This window comes from Gossypium arboreum, chromosome 13 (assembly GCF_025698485.1).
Source record: "Gossypium arboreum isolate Shixiya-1 chromosome 13, ASM2569848v2, whole genome shotgun sequence".
In the NCBI taxonomy this organism is placed as follows: Eukaryota; Viridiplantae; Streptophyta; class Magnoliopsida; order Malvales; family Malvaceae; genus Gossypium; species Gossypium arboreum.
Genome location: NC_069082.1, coordinates 115,112,804 through 115,130,299, shown reverse-complemented (window position 1 = coordinate 115,130,299; position 17,496 = coordinate 115,112,804). Strand labels below are relative to the sequence as shown.

The window sequence follows — 17,496 nt, the reverse complement described above, 5'->3', positions numbered from 1 at the left end:
GTACTTATGACTATTAGGTATTTTTACCAATTAAGCCCTTTTGCTCGTTTTCACTTAAAACCGAATAGCACAAGTTGTCTAACATAATTTAAAACCTCATATTCTATCATAAAACATCAAAATACACAAATTTCACCTACGGGTATTTTTCCAAATATGAACCCTAGGTTGAATAATTGCTAGCATAAGCTAAATCAAGTTACCGGGACTCCAAAAACGTAAAAATCATTAAAAACGAGGCTAGAACGGACTTACAATCGAGCTTGGAAGCTTGGAAACCCTAGCCATGGAGTCTCCCTTGGTATACACGTCCATGGTGAAGAAGATGAGCAAAATTGGCTTTTAATTTTGTATTTTAATTCATTTTACCCCTAAATGACCAAAATGCCCTTCCTTACTAAACTATCAAAAATTCCATCTATGTCCAAATCTTTTCCATCACTTATAAATTGGTCAAATTTCTATTTAAGACCTCCTAATTAATATTTCAAAGCAATTTCATACTAGAAACTTCTAGAATGCAAGTTTTGCAACTTATTCAATTTAGTCCCTAACTTCAAATTGAGCACTTTATGCATAGAATTTCTTCACGAATTTCTCACACAATCATGCAATCATATCATAGACCTCAAAATAATCATAAAATAATTATTTCTATCTCGGATTTGTGGTCACGAAACCACTATTCCGATTAGGCCCTAATTTGGGATATTACAGAAGCAGAATAGAGAGAGGGAAGGAGAAAGAGAAGGAAAAAAAAATAAATAGAAAAGGAAATGAGAGTTTGTTGTTTAGGAAGATTAGGTGTTTAAGAAAATGTATTTTTATAAATTAATGTTAATTTAATTTGTTTTTGTATTTATTATTGTTGATTTAATTCAATTTAATTTTTAATTTTATTTTTGAAGGTATTATTTGGTTAAAAAGAGCTATTAAGGTATGTTTGTATTTATTTTATATTTTCATTCATTCATTGTTTATTTTTAATGTTTATTAAAGTAAAAAGCCTATTTATGTTATTTACAAATAATGTTTTATTTTTATGTAATTTATTTGTTATGTGTGTTTTAGGTTGATTAGATTTATTTTTATTAATTTATTTGGCATGTTATTTTGATTATTTTAATATATTTTTTTATTTTTATGTAAGTAAAAGATGAGACTATTGATATGGAATTTGTGAATGAGACCATTGAGTTGGAGTTTGAGTTGGAATTTATAAGATATATTTATTTTGTTAATGTAGTATAGCAAAAAATATGATGTGGACAAAACTGTTTGGTATTTTTTTGTAATTAAAAGCAATATATAAAATTTAGGTATTTTGATAAATATTTAAAATCCATCAAACTTTGAAATTAATAACCAAATTTGTTTTGAAGTTGCAGGTATCACAATGGGTTCATTGATTAAGAATGATGGTCACAAATCAAACACAGTTAATAATATGGTAACATATTGTTATTGTTAATCACGAGTTCACTTAAAAAAGATCTACGTCATTTATAGAAATAAATTATGTTATTATAACTATTTTTTGTAATTTAATAGTGTCAGGGCCCGTACCGCGCATTAATGGGTCAAGTGAATGGTTTAGGATATTCCTTAGATGAACGACTGATGTCATACTTGGAGTTAGCTGGATTCGGGTCAGCAGCATTTATCCAGACTTTTGATTTGCGGTACGATTTAATATCTGTATTGGTCGTGTAATAGCCCGATTTTGGGTCTAGTCGGAACAGTGGTTTCGGGACCACAAACCCGACGAAAAAAAAATTATTTTTATTATATTTTTATAGTCTATAAATTTATGAAAATATTTCGTAAAAATTTCATTCGAAAATTTTGACGGTTGAGCACTCAATTTAGTCAAAAGGACTAAATTGTAAAAAGTGCAAAAGTTGAGTTCCTTATATATGAGGTGCCTAATTGTTATGAGTTTTAAATTGAAAGTCCTTATGTGACAATTATTCCTTTAATAAGTTAGTGAATGGATATTTGTTTGGTATTTTGAAATTTGGTTGAAATAAAAGGGTAATTTTGTAAATTAATTAAAATAATCTAATAAGACAAAAATGATAAAAGCTATCATTTTTTTCCATTCTTTCTTCTTCAACCGTGGAAAGAACTGAAAATGGCAGCCATGGATGAGCTCCATTCAGCCAAGCTTCTATGGCTTATATAGGTACGGTTTTGTCCGCTTTTAATGATTTTCGTATTTTTGAGATCCCCGAAGCTTAAATTTTCTATTTCTACCAATTGATTGAAGAGAAATTAGAGTTTAAAAATTTAACCATTCATGATATGGTTGTGTTTTGATGATTTATAGTGGATAATGAATGTTTGATGTGTTAAATATGAGTTTTATTCAATGAATTTCGGTAAAAATGTCAAAAAGGGGTTAAATTGTGAAAGTTACAAATTGGTCATAAGTGTGTGAATTAGTGAGAATTTGGAGTTTCCATAGAAGAGAAAAATGTTCAGCATGTCTTAAACCTTATATAAATTGAATAAAAATTAATTTACGAGCATTGGGGCAAAAGTGCAAATATGCAAAAGTTTAGGGGTCAAAATGAAAATTTGTAAAAATATGATTTTTAGACCCATATGAATATTGTGACTGATTGGTAGGCTAAATGTGATGTTATAGATGATGAAAATTGAGACTTGGACCTAGAACGGAAAGAAATCGATTTATGGACGAGTATGTCATTTTCACATTTGTGGTATCGAGGTAAGTTCATGTGTAAATAATGTATTATAATTGTTATTTTTAAGTTATTGATGTTAAATATATGACATGCTGATTTTTATCATGAAATATATGCTTTGTGGTTATTTTCGAATAAAATGCAAGTTATGTGTATTATCTGTTAAATATAAAGTACTACCGAAAATCTTGGTTTCGGTATTTTCTAAGATGGCAAGGATATGTGTTCGAGGAAAATCCGCTTTGAACCTTAGGAATAGATTAGGATACAAGTGACATGTCACTAGGATGGTTGAGCATCCGAACTCGTTGAGTTGAGTCCGAGTTCACTTATGGATGCGAATGTTCGAACTCGTTGAGTTGAGTCCGAGTTCGTGAGATGTAACTAGGCATCCGTGCTCGTTGAGTTGAGTCCGAGTTCACTTATGGATGCGAACGCCGAGCTCGTTGAGTTGAGTCCGAGTTCACTTATGGGCGGGTTACATGGTAGCTTGGCTACAAATATGGCACTTATGTGCAAATTATCCATGTATCCGAAGTTATATTCGATGTGTTCAACGGGTAAAATTTCTAGTGGAATGGAAGAACACTTAAGATGTAGGTGACGTATTGGTAAGTATTGTAAAATGGACATTTTGGACAGGTATGTACTTAACCCTCGGGTTGAAAATAGATACAACAACGATAAGGTGGTAAGATCATGAATGAGTAATTTAGCCTTGATAGATTTGAGTTACTGCAGTAGTGTAACTTTGAAAATACATTAAAAATAGTGGAAAATGAGTTAGGGGCAGAATAAAATATGGGATTAAAGCTTAATGAGTCTATTTTCACATGAAAGAAACAGAGGAAGAAAAAGAATTCCATATTGTTTGATATTTGAATTCTTGTGAAACAGGGTCTGAATGAATTCGAGATCCCCTGTTCTAACTTTAGAAATTCACCAAAAATTGTACAAAAATTATTAAGAGCTATACCTTACATGAATGTATTCCTTATTGAGTCTATTTTTATGGGAAATAAAAAGCATGGTCGTTGGAATTTTGTACAGGGAGAAATTCGGTTTGTAGTGCACAGGGGTCAGAGTGGTCGTACCCTGAAACAGGGGATACTTTAACTAATAAACTGTACTATTTGGCTTAACCAAAAATTCTGGAAATTTTATGAAAGAAAGGAAAATAAGTCTAGTTTCAGGGAAAATTAACGGAACTTAATTCGGAGTTTCGTAGCTCCAGATATAAATAATTTAGTGACCATTGCTCAGAAAGACAGCTTGTAGTGAACTTGAAAATATGTTGTAAACATTGATAAAATAAGTTAATGAGTTGCTAATTGTTTTCATATGAACTTACTAAACGAAAGCTTACCCCCCTTCTTTCCCATGTTTTCTAGAGTTCCAGGTTAGCTCGGGTTGGAGGCCGTCAGAGATATTATCACCCTATCGAGGTAACGTTATCGGAGTAAGTAAACTCAAGTGATTCGAGTCTATGGCATGTATAGGGTTTTAATGTGAGTATGTAATATTATGATTTAGCCAAAGGCATTGGCTTGTTATTAAGGTAGTATTAGTCATGTAAATTGGCCTATGTCGGCTAATGACATTATGGGCCCATATGATTATTCTTATGCATGTATGTTATTATCTCTCGTGATGTGGCTTACAACATGTATGCCTAGAGATTGAATTGAGATTCATTGATGAGCTAGTAACTAATGCAGGATTAAGTGATTGGTAAATAGTTAATAATGCTTCATGAATGGTTTGTGATGTAATGATAGTTATGTCTAGTATGTGGTAATGATATGGGCAAATTCTATAATATTTATTACATAAGAAAATAACTTGAGCATAACATGTTTGTAGATGTTTAAGAGCTCATTTATGCCACGTTGTATGTTATTGGATAAGTATGTATCTATGCATGTGGTGTGAGAGTGACAAAAGGCTTGATAATTAGACTATTTCGGCCACATGGCTCGAGCACATGGGCGTGAAGCCTTAACGCAAGAGATTTTTCTAAGTTTTTCATGAGTTCTCGATTGGGTCCCGAACCGCCTGAATGCATGTATTGGGCCTCGTAAGCTCGCATAAGGGACAAATTGCATGTGAAAAGAAAAGTTTTTAATTATTTGAGATTTCATGGCCTGTTTAGTATGGAAGTGTTAGTAAAAGTCGTAGCACCTCGAACCCGTCCCGGCGTCCGGATGCGGCGAGGGTGTTACATTTAGTGGTATCGAGCATGGTTTAGTCGGTTCTGGACTAACCTAGCGTAAGAGAGTCTAGTTATACATGCCATAGTATTACTCGTGATAGTGTGATATCTCTCTACCTAACAAAACTGTTGATTAAGACAGAATGAGTTCCAACCGAGTAAATCTTGATAGAGATAAGAGTAAAGTTGAGATTATTGAATCATGCTTATGATATGCTGAAAATTTGGAAAGGTATGAAAAGAAATCCATGATTTTTTTTATATGAACTAGTTTTCATTATGTGATACTCTTGAGATAAAGAATGTGAAATAGTGGAGTAAAACACGCTTAAGTTGTGAAAAGCGCTTTTATGCATGTTAGTATTCATACGATGTTAAATGTCCAACTTGATTTGGCCAAGTGTTTAGGAAAAGAAAGAAATTTGCTTGAAATGACAGAATGTATGTATGAATGCTTTTATTGCATGATTAATAATCAGTATATACATGAGGTTGACATTTATGTCTAGATTGATGAAGTCAATATGCAATAATGTTATGCTTTATAATCTCAGTTACAGAATCATAAATGTCACAATAGCATGAAAGTTGTAATGAAAGATCAAATTGGGTGGAACGCAGGGAATGAGTACGATCGTTCACTAATGAATTGACGGAAAAGACTATGGTTGGACCATGGCAATACATGAGATTTGTGTGCCAGTGTAAGACCATGTATGAGACATGGCATCGGCATTGAGACGAGGGCTAGTGTAAGACATGTCTGGGACATGCATCGGCCTCGAGATGATAGCCGATGTCGACATGTCCGGGACATGCGTCGACTACGAGATGTGCTAGTGTAAGACATGTCCGGGACATGCGTCGAAACGGTTACATGTGTCGATGTAAGACCATGCAGGACACGGCATTGACACGATGGATGAGAGCTAGTACAAGACCATAGTTGAACTATGGCATCAAGTAAGCGATGTACTCAAAACCATAAGACGTTCTCCAATTTGATAAATATTGGCAAGTGATTAAGACTAAATATGGGAATTTGATAAAACATTAAGGGTAATTTGAGAAAAGGAAATGAAAGTTTGAGTTATGATAAATTCACTTATATTTAGCTAATATTCGCATGAAATAAAGTTACATGTATTACTGAGATATGTGAAAATGTGTTTATAACAAGTTGGAAATTTGAAATGTTTGAATCAATATGCGTAAAGCTATACTGTTGTTGAATATGTATTTGCTTGAAAGTCAAAAGTTTAGAGGCTTTACAATCTTCGCCCCCTTACCAGAATAGATTTATACGATGAGATTCTCGAGAAATATGTTGCATAAGCTTGCAAAAGTGAAACTGAAGAGTACAAAAATGGAATAGTATGAGATTAGTGAAGACAGAATTAGTTAGAGAAATAATGTCGGACTTGCACAGATGTCTGAGTATGACGAATTCAATTAAACAAAAGTGATGGCTATCTTTCTCTTCTGAGTATTCTATGTTTTCCTCTATTCTGGGGAATACGTATGGTTATCCCTTTCGAGTGGGAATTCTATTGTGTGAGGATGTTGAGAGACTGTGATATTAGATGAAAAGTTCTATTGGTCCGATTAGTTATGATCTACATTTCCCCATCTCTTGATTTCTATTCGATATATTGGAATGAAGTTGACAAGAAAATCTATGTAAGATTATTCGATGTTCTATTGATTATGGTTTATATATGCGAGAATTATATTATCTCTATTATGAGAAATTCTAAAGCATACTGACATGTAGTTTCCTTCGGTTTTCTCGAGGATTTTTTTTTGGATCATCTTTATTATTTTCTTCTGGATTATATTCTCAGATTTCTGGTATAGTCTTTATATCTTGGAATTTCTTATATTGGCTTTTCTATCGTTCTTGTTTCGAGAATTATCAAGCTTGGTTTATCTTTACGAGTAATCTTTGACTTGCGATATTAGAATCATTATGATTAAGCTTCGCCTCGATCATAGAAGTGTGGGGATTTCAGTGTCGAGATTTCTTTAAAATTTCTGGGGTAAAGAATGGTTATTCTGCAAAAGTAAATCTGAGTTATGTGCATTTAAGTTTATTCTCTAGTTCGAGAATACCGTTACGTGTTCCTTGGTAAGTAGTCGTACAGTCAGAAATGATGGGGTTTTATTCTTGAAAGTATGTTATGGAAACATATTAGTTGGATTTCTCTTGTTCGAGAGATGTTATAAGTATAGTTATCCTGATTAATAAAAAGACCACATCTATGAAGTTGGAATCATTTGATTCATGTTAGTAAAGTTTCTAAACAGTTGATGATCAGAGTATAGAAATGTGGCTATAAGTGGTAAATTAAACAAGTACAGCATGATTCGACTTTTAATTTGGAATTGCAGGGAGGATTTGATTTCTGGTTTCTATTACTATTAATTCAGAGTAAGATTTCAGTACTGAGAAACTCTAGGTATACAGAGAATTGAGTACAGAGTTCACAGCAGTATCTTGTTTATTCGTTCAAAAAAGGATGTCGAATTGTCTATAGGGTAAAGCCGAATATCAAATGTATTCGAGATTATTATTGTCAGTGATGACAATGGGAAGAAAATGAGAAAGGATCATTATGAATTTCAGATCGGGATGTCTCTCATTTCCGGAAAAGGAGAGATGCAAGTTGAATTGTGAAAGATTGATGATGGAAGTTTGCATGATTATTTTAGTATGTACAGATATATTATTCAATGTATATGACTGAGTTGTATGTTTCTAAGTTTATAGTTCCAAGAATGTCGGTCTCAGGTGTTTCAAATTGAGCTCAGAGGTTTATACCTCAACTATGGAAAAGCTATAGGAAATCTTGAGTATGAGCTTGTGTGGAGTTGTTTTGTAAGTTGTGAGAAAAAGATATAAGTGACTCGTGAAAGTAGAGAACAACTTTTTCGTAAGATTTTGGGGACGAAAATCCCTAAAGGGAAGAAATGTAATAGCCCGATTTTGGGTCTAGTCGAACAATGGTTTCGGGACCACAAACCCGACGAAAAAAAAATTATTTTATTATATTTTTATAGTCTATAAATTTATGAAAATATTTCGTAAAAATTTCATTCGAAAATTTTGACGGTTGAGCACTCAATTTAGTCAAAAGGACTAAATTGTAAAAAGTGCAAAAGTTGAGTTCCTTATATATGAGGTGCCTAATTGTTATGAGTTTTAAATTGAAAGTCCTTATGTGACAATTATTCCTTTAATAAGTTAGTGAATGGATATTTGTTTGGTATTTTGAAATTTGGTTGAAATAAAAGGGTAATTTTGTAAATTAATTAAAATAATCTAATAAGACAAAAATGATAAAAGCTATCATTTTTTTCCATTCTTTCTTCTTCAACCGTGGAAAGAACTGAAAATGGCAGCCATGGATGAGCTCCATTCAGCCAAGCTTCTATGGCTTATATAGGTACGGTTTTTGTCCGCTTTTAATGATTTTCGTATTTTGAGATCCCGAAGCTTAAATTTTCTATTTCTACCAATTGATTGAAGAGAAATTAGAGTTTAAAATTTACCCATTCATGATATGGTTGTGTTTTGATGATTTATAGTGGATAATGAATGTTTGATGTGTTAAATATGAGTTTTATTCAATGAATTTCGGTAAAAATGTCAAAAGGGTTAAATTGTGAAAGTTACAAATTGGTCATAAGTGTGTGAATTAGTGAGAATTTGGAGTTTCCATAGAAGAGAAAATGTTCAGCATGTCTTAAACCTTATAGAAATTGAATAAAAATTAATTTACGAGCATTGGGGCAAAAGTGCAAATATGCAAAAGTTTAGGGGTCAAAATGAAAATTTGTAAAAATATGATTTTTAGACCCATATGAATATTGTGACTGATTGGTAGGCTAAATGTGATGTTATAGATGATGAAAATTGAGACTTGGACCTAGAACGGAAAGAAATCGATTTATGGACGAGTATGTCATTTTCACATTTGTGGTATCGAGGTAAGTTCATGTGTAAATAATGTATTATAATTGTTATTTTTAAGTTATTGATGTTAAATATATGACATGCTGATTTTTATCATGAAATATATGCTTTGTGGTTATTTTCGAATAAAATGCAAGTTATGTGTATTATCTGTTAAATATAAAGTACTACCGAGTACTGGTTTCGGTATTTTCGGAAGATGGCAAGGATATGTGTTCGAGGAAAATCCCGTTTGAACCTTAGGAATAGATTAGGATACAAGTGACATGTCACTAGGATGGTTGAGCATCCGAACTCGTTGAGTTGAGTCCGAGTTCACTTATGGATGCGAATGTTCGAACTCGTTGAGTTGAGTCCGAGTTCGTGAGATGTAACTAGGCATCCGTGCTCGTTGAGTTGAGTCCGAGTTCACTTATGGATGCGAACGCCCGAGCTCGTTGAGTTGAGTCCGAGTTCACTTATGGGCGGGTTACATGGTAGCTTGGCTACAAATATGGCACTTATGTGCAAATTATCCATGTATCCGAGTTATATTCCGATGTGTTCAACGGGTAAAATTTCTAGTGGAATGGAAGAACACTTAAGATGTAGGTGACGTATTGGTAAGTATTGTAAAATGGACATTTTGGACAGGTATGTACTTAACCCTCGGGTTGAAAATAGATACAACAACGATAAGGTGGTAAGATCATGAATGAGTAATTTAGCCTTGATAGATTTGAGTTACTGCAGTAGTGTAACTTTGAAAATACATTAAAAATAGTGGAAAATGAGTTAGGGGCAGAATAAAATATGGGATTAAAGCTTAATGAGTCTATTTTCACATGAAAGAAACAGAGGAAGAAAAAGAATTCCATATTGTTTGATATTTGAATTCTTGTGAAACAGGGTCTGAATGAATTCGAGATCCCCTGTTCTAACTTTAGAAATTCACCAAAAATTGTACAAAAATTATTAAGAGCTATACCTTACATGAATGTATTCCTTATTGAGTCTATTTTTATGGGAAATAAAAAGCATGGTCGTTGGAATTTTGTACAGGAGAAATTCGGTTTGTAGTGCACAGGGGTCAGAGTGGTCGTACCCTGAAACAGGGGATACTTTAACTAATAAACTGTACTATTTGGCTTAACCAAAAATTCTGGAAATTTTATGAAAGAAAGGAAAATAAGTCTAGTTTCAGGGAAAATTAACGGAACTTAATTCGGAGTTTCGTAGCTCCAGATATAAATAATTTAGTGACCATTGCTCAGAAAGACAGCTTGTAGTGAACTTGAAAATATGTTGTAAACATTGATAAAATAAGTTAATGAGTTGCTAATTGTTTTCATATGAACTTACTAAACGAAAGCTTACCCCCCTTCTTTCCCATGTTTTCTAGAGTTCCAGGTTAGCTCGGGTTGGAGGCCGTCAGAGATATTATCACCCTATCGAGGTAACGTTATCGGAGTAAGTAAACTCAAGTGATTCGAGTCTATGGCATGTATAGGGTTTTAATGTGAGTATGTAATATTATGATTTAGCCAAAGGCATTGGCTTGTTATTAAGGTAGTATTAGTCATGTAAATTGGCCTATGTCGGCTAATGACATTATGGGCCCATATGATTATTCTTATGCATGTATGTTATTATCTCTCGTGATGTGGCTTACAACATGTATGCCTAGAGATTGAATTGAGATTCATTGATGAGCTAGTAACTAATGCAGGATTAAGTGATTGGTAAATAGTTAATAATGCTTCATGAATGGTTTGTGATGTAATGATAGTTATGTCTAGTATGTGGTAATGATATGGGCAAATTCTATAATATTTATTACATAAGAAAATAACTTGAGCATAACATGTTTGTAGATGTTTAAGAGCTCATTTATGCCACGTTGTATGTTATTGGATAAGTATGTATCTATGCATGTGGTGTGAGAGTGACAAAAGGCTTGATAATTAGACTATTTCTGGCCACATGGCTCGAGCACATGGGCGTGAAGCCTTAACGCAAGAGATTTTTCTAAGTTTTTCATGAGTTCTCGATTGGGTCCCGAACCGCCCCGAATGCATGTATTGGGCCTCGTAAGCTCGCATAAGAGACAAATTGCATGTGAAAAGAAAAGTTTTTAATTATTTGAGATTTCATGGCCCTGTTTAGTATGGAAGTGTTAGTAAAAGTCAGGTAGCACCTCGAACCCCGTCCCGGCGTCGGATGCGGGCGAGGGGTGTTACAGGTCGAGCATTAGCGCCTGGAGACCCACACTTTTTAAATGCCGTGTGGTGAATGCACTGTCACTCTGGAGGATGTTGCATTGCAACTTGGGCTTCCAATAGATGGGAGTGCCGTAACAGGCTTAAGTACGATAGCTGAGCCGGCTGCCCTTTGTTATAGCCTACTAGGAGTCTCGCGCAACGATGCTGAGTCCAAATTTATGGGTTTGAGATTTTCATGGCTGAAAGCCAATTTTGAACATTTATCAATTAATGCCACTGAGCATGAGGTGATGTACGCAACTCGAGCGTACATTATGCATATTATAGGGGGTGTACTGATGCCGGATGCGAACAACAACAGGGTTCATTTGATGTATTTACCCCTATTAGGAAGAATGTTCGCTCGTATAGTTGAGGTTTCGCAGTTCTGCCTATGTTGTATCGTGAGCTTTGTCAAACGACAAAGCCTGATGCCTTATATTGCTGTAGTTATGGGCTCTTTATCGGATGTCATTCTTGGCATCAGTTAGGCACCAAGAATACGTATTTCAACTAGTGAACATGTGATAAAATTTAACTTGTTGTAGCAATTAATTGACTTTTTTTTTCTAATGATACTATTCTAACGATACTATTCTAACATGTAATTTGTTTTCGTAGATGGAGTTTTTATCCGGGTATCGGGAAGTCGTACACTATCCCGATATATCGTCTGATGATTGAAAAACATACCAGGAAAGGGGTAAGCTATTCCAATATTCGCGACATGTAATTACTTTGTATATCTTAATCAAACCGTGTTAAATTTTAACCATGTTATTAATCATGCAATTTATCTAGATGTCGTATCGGAGAGCAGAAATTGCGGCTATTATACCCTCGTCTGCCCACATTCATTCTCACTTATGGTGCATTAACGCACCAATTATCAATTTCTAAATAGTCGAGTGGTATAACGGGGATTGAATACTCCAGTAACTTGGTTGCATCTAGTATATCCCAAATCTGCCAATGCAGTTAGGGAAGAGTCACGGTATTAACGAGAGAGGAAAACATAGAAATAGTTGGAGGGTTGTACACCAGAAATATATTGTAGTGTGGGATAATTGGATGACACGGAGACCTCAGATGAATATTTCTTCTGATTTACAGCCATCGTTAAAGTACATATAATGGTACTCTAGTACGGGAAAACCATATCTACTTTGTGGGCAGTCAACTGTAGTCCCTTCGCACATACATCTACTTGGGGCATACAAGCTAGTGCTCGATATAGAGGCTGAGCCAGAGCCAGAGCCCAAGCTCGAGCTTGAGCTCGAGCGGTCGCATACACATTTCACTAATAGTTCTTATCATCCGGAGTTGCGGGTCAATGACTATTTCCCAGGCACATCAGGACACGGATACCATTCTGGGTTTGATATCTTTAGTCCAGTACCACCGCAGTACAACACTCCTGTAGCACCCCTAACTTGTATCCGACACCGGAATAGGGTTACAATGCATTACAAGATAACACACATCATTCACATACATATATGCAATCATAATCAAAATCCATTTATATCAAACACATTGTCCCATGTAAGGTCCTACGATACCTTAAAACATGCTTAGAAGTGGTTCGGGACAAAACTGATAACATATGCAAACTTTAGGAAACTTAGAAAATTTTCTTTAATTTCAGGGTCACACGCCCATGTGAACAGGCCGTGTGCCTCACACAGCCACCAGACACGCCCGTGTCATAGGCCGTGTGAAAACAGGGCATACATATTGACTTGTACCACACGGCCGAGGACATGTCTGTGTGCCATCGCCGTGGGAAAATCAGGGAGGTTGCTGACTTGGATCACACGACCGACCACATGCCCATGTGTTAACCCGTGTGCCACACATGGCCAACAGACACGCCCGTGTGCCTTGGCCGTGTCAAAACTGTAGGGTATACTGACTTAATTCGAAAGGTACCCTAGGGGACACACGGCCGTTTAGCATAACCATGTGTTGCACACGGCTGAGACACACGCCCGTGTGGACAAATATTGGCCATTTGAAAAGTCAACTTGCCACCCTACTCACATGTACACAAAACAACCCATATGATACCATTTCAATACATATTTTAGCAACCAAAACATGTTATTCCATTCACACATCATACCATCTATCCACAACCATTTCAAATACTCAAATCCATATTCAAAAACATACCAATTTAATATGCCAAAATCATCAAGAGTTACCTTTTTATCAACCAAATCATGTTTCTCAAACATATCAATTCATCATCCTTAAATCATAGCAAAATATACCACTTCCAAGCAATAATACCACAACATATAACTATCCAAAAGAGCATCCATAACACCATTCCAAACAAGCCGCACTTAGGACATTATATACACCACATATATCATTTATCAAACATATAATTTAAGCCAACTTAAATGGCCATAATCCAACATTTACAAGACAAATCTCATGGCTATAATCACAACCTAAAACATACCAAGATAACAATAGCATATACATGACATATACCATATATACAAAGCTTCAAAAGTACCAACGAGATGATCGATAGTGTGATGATGTTTCCCGACAATCCTCGAGTCTGAGCTAGCTTCGATAATTTATAAAACATGGGAAAAACACACAAAGTAAGCTTTAAAAGCTTAGTAAGCCATATACAAATAAAGTCATCACATGAATATTTGCATATCAATTCAATATGCTAAACATAGCTAATCACATTCAGATTTACAAACCTTTCTCATTGAATATAAATTCAATGTCTTAATCAAGTTTATCAAATACTTTTCCTTTTTAATACTCGTATGAATTCCGTACGTACCTGAGTCTCATTCACATATTCTTTCTCGACTTCACTTTGCCTATTGAACAATTTGGAATCGTTAAAGATACTTGGAAATCACATAATCTCATACAATGTCAAATCTCAGATATGGTCTTACATGTTATTACATATCAATGTCACTATCACAGACAGGGTCTTACACGAAATCGATTAACGATGATAATGTCCTAGACATGGTCTTACACGTAATCTCAATACAATGCCAATGTCCCAGACATGGTCTTAGATGTAATCATATCTCGATAACTTAATGTCATGACATTCGCATCCTATACTATTCCTAGGTTCGTACGAGACTTTTGGATATCAAAACTTCATTGTTTCTTGCTCGTATTTGCTCGTTCCACATTCATAAAAATTCAATGGCAAGTAAACACATACAATTCAATTTAAAGAATTTATTTGCATATGAACTTACCTCGTATTCAGGATAAACGAATGGAATCGACTATTCGTCAACTTTCGATTTTCCACGATCTAAATCCGTTTTCTTTCGTTCTTGATCTATATAAATTCAAAATCAACTCTTTTATTCCTCAATTCATTCAATTTCATCCAAAACACACAATTTGGGACATTTTACACATTAACCCCTATAATTTCACATTTTTTCAATTTAGTCTTTTTTTCATAAAAACACAATTTACAACAATTTTAACTAAATCCAAGCTAGCCGAATATCTATAGGCTCCATAACAGCCCATATTTATCAATATTTCACATTTAACCACACATTTTACACTTTTCACAACCTTTTTATGCAATTTCACTAAAAATCACTTTACAAAACATGATAATATATCAACAAATACTCATTTTCCATCATCAAACATTCAAGAACACATAAATTCATCAATGGAAATTTTCAAAATCATCAACACTTTTAAAAATTGAGGCATGGGCTAGCTAGAACACAAAGCAACGATCACAAAAACGTAAAAATCATCAAAAACCGAGCAAAGCACATATCTTAATCAAGTTACCAAGTTTCGAACCCTAAAATACTTCAATGGCTATTTCTTTTATCTATATTCGGTGAAAGAGAGGATAATATAAGCTTATTTTTGTTTTGTTTTTATTAATATTAACTTATTAACCAATTTACTATTTTAACCTTGATTAATAACATGAAAATTAACTAATACATGTCCATAATGGTCCACTCAAGCTATTAATGGTGAAATAACATCATAAGGACCTCCCATTTAATAAGCCATAACAATTAAGCACTCTTAACATATAGAATGCAACTTTTTACATTTTACGTGATTTAGTCCTTTTTCTCAAATTGAGCTATTAAACGATAAAATTAACTCACGAAATTTTCACACATATATATTCAGATGCTGTAAACACCAAAAATAATATTAAAATAATTTTACGACCTCAAATTTGTGGTTCCAAAATCACTATTTTGATTTAGCTAAAACCAAGCTGTTACAAATCCTCCGGCTTAAGTTCATCGATTGCGTTCTGGGCATATGATTTTTCTTCCACGTTTTGCACACCCCACCTGCGACTGAAGAGGATGTTGATCGCCGCGATCACCCACAACGTGAACATCGACCCTCGCAAAAATATACCCATATGACCACACCATCAAACTATCAATTTTAGGGGTTTCTTGCAATTTAAATATTACAAAGTTTTTACTTTTTTATTCTAAAAAAATATAAATCAAGAAAAAGAAAATCTTTGTATTTTTTTAATTAGATTAATTGCAACATTGATACGTGATATTCGTGGCAGGTTTTAAAAATTTATAATTAATCGTTCTTGAAACTAACTATTATCACGATGAAGGCAAGTGTACCTATCGAACAATAGTATAGTTTTAGCAATACTGGATTGTCGAACCCAAAGGAACCAAAAGTACTAGTAATTACTTTCTTTTTATTATCTAGCCTAAAAATTAACGAATTTGTTTATCTAAACTAATTAACTAAACTAAGAGTGCACAGAGAGAAATTGGGGAAAAGCTTTTGGGAAAACTCGATTGACTAAGACAATAACCAAGGAAAAATCCACCTAGACTTCACTTGTTATTTGACTCTGAATCAGACGATTTATTCATTTGACTTGATCTGTAGAAATCCCTAAGTTATATTATTATCTCTCTTGAGACTAATAACGTCTAACCCTAGGTTGATTAATTGAAATCTCTTTCTGATTAACGCCCTAGTGTTGCATTAACTTGATCTATGGATCCCCTTATTAGGTTTTACCCTAATCCGGCAAAATCTTATCACCCTATCTCTAGGCGTGCAACCAACTTCGCTTAATTATGACAAATTTACTCTTAGACAGAGACTTTTGCTCCTTTGAATAAGCACGTTAACTTGAATCAATATCATAGAATATTAAGACAAGAATTAAGAACACATAATTAAGAACAAGTCAAATATTTATCATACAATTCAGATAATAATAAGAAGATCCGTCTTAGGTTTCATTCCCCTTAGGTATTTAGGGGGTTTAGTTCATAATTATAAAAGAAAACATCTCAGAAGAATAATGAATACAAAACATAAGGAAAACCCAAAACCCCTGAATGGAAATTGAAGGGAGATCTTCAGTCTTGACGATGAATCCGACTTTTGATATGGATCAATCGGCTTCCCTTAAGTAATTCCTTGCCTCCTGCTCCATGTCCCTGTTCTAAGTGCCTCCTCAGGTGTTTAAATAGGCTTTAGAATGCCTAAGAGCCCTCAAAAGTGGCCTTTTTCGAATAGGACTATACTTGGGCTCATCAAGGACATGCCCGTGTGACACGCCCGTGTGCGATTGCTCCAGCCTGTGGTCAAGGCTGTTAAATAGGCACGAGCGTGTAGTCTACCCATGTAAGTCGTACTTCGATCCTTCCAAATGGACACTGCCGTGTGGCTTACCCATGTGAGGAAGTCTAGGTCGTGTTGATTTCCCATGTGGGTCCATTTTCTCCGTTTTCGGCCCGTTTCTCGCTATTTTTACTCTCCTATGCTCACCTAAGTATAAAACATGAAATTAAAGAATTACGAGCATCGAATTCACCAAATCTAAGGAGAAACCATCCATAAATGTGTTAAGCGTGAGATAAAAATATGTATAAATTATGGTTTATCAAACATTAAAACTTGGAACAAACTTTGTGGTCATAAATTAGATTAATTGCAACATTACAATATTACAACACTAAACTTGGAACAAACTTTGTAATATAAATTAAATACATTACAATATTAAAAATTGGAACAAACTTTGTAATATAAATTTTGTTATATAAATTAAATACATTACAATAATAAAAATTAGAACAAACTTTATAATATAAATTTTTTATATAAATTAAATACATTACAACATTAAAAATTGAAACAAACTTTGTAATATAGATTAGGTACATTGGATTACATAAGCTCAATTCCTACCCGATCGTGATGATTGTCCAATATGGTAGTTTCGCTGCGGGCATTTATTCTGATTATGACAAGCTAATCTGCATAATCCACAACACTTACAGTCGAATTTCTCCCTAA

At 34.2% G+C, this 17,496-nt stretch overlaps 2 long non-coding RNA genes across 2 annotated transcripts; both read left to right on the top strand.

Moving 5' to 3' along the window:
• The first annotated feature begins 2,120 nt into the window (after positions 1-2,120).
• LOC128286817 (uncharacterized) lies at positions 2,121-4,563 on the top strand. The gene is made up of 3 exons (XR_008277504.1): positions 2,121-2,185; positions 2,651-2,734; positions 4,103-4,563. It is a non-coding gene; the product is annotated as an uncharacterized LOC128286817 (long non-coding RNA).
• Positions 4,564-8,284: 3,721 nt separating this feature from the next.
• Positions 8,285-10,741, top strand: LOC128286744 (uncharacterized). The gene is made up of 3 exons (XR_008277421.1): positions 8,285-8,369; positions 8,830-8,913; positions 10,281-10,741. It is a non-coding gene; the product is annotated as an uncharacterized LOC128286744 (long non-coding RNA).
• Positions 10,742-17,496: the final 6,755 nt, after the last annotated feature.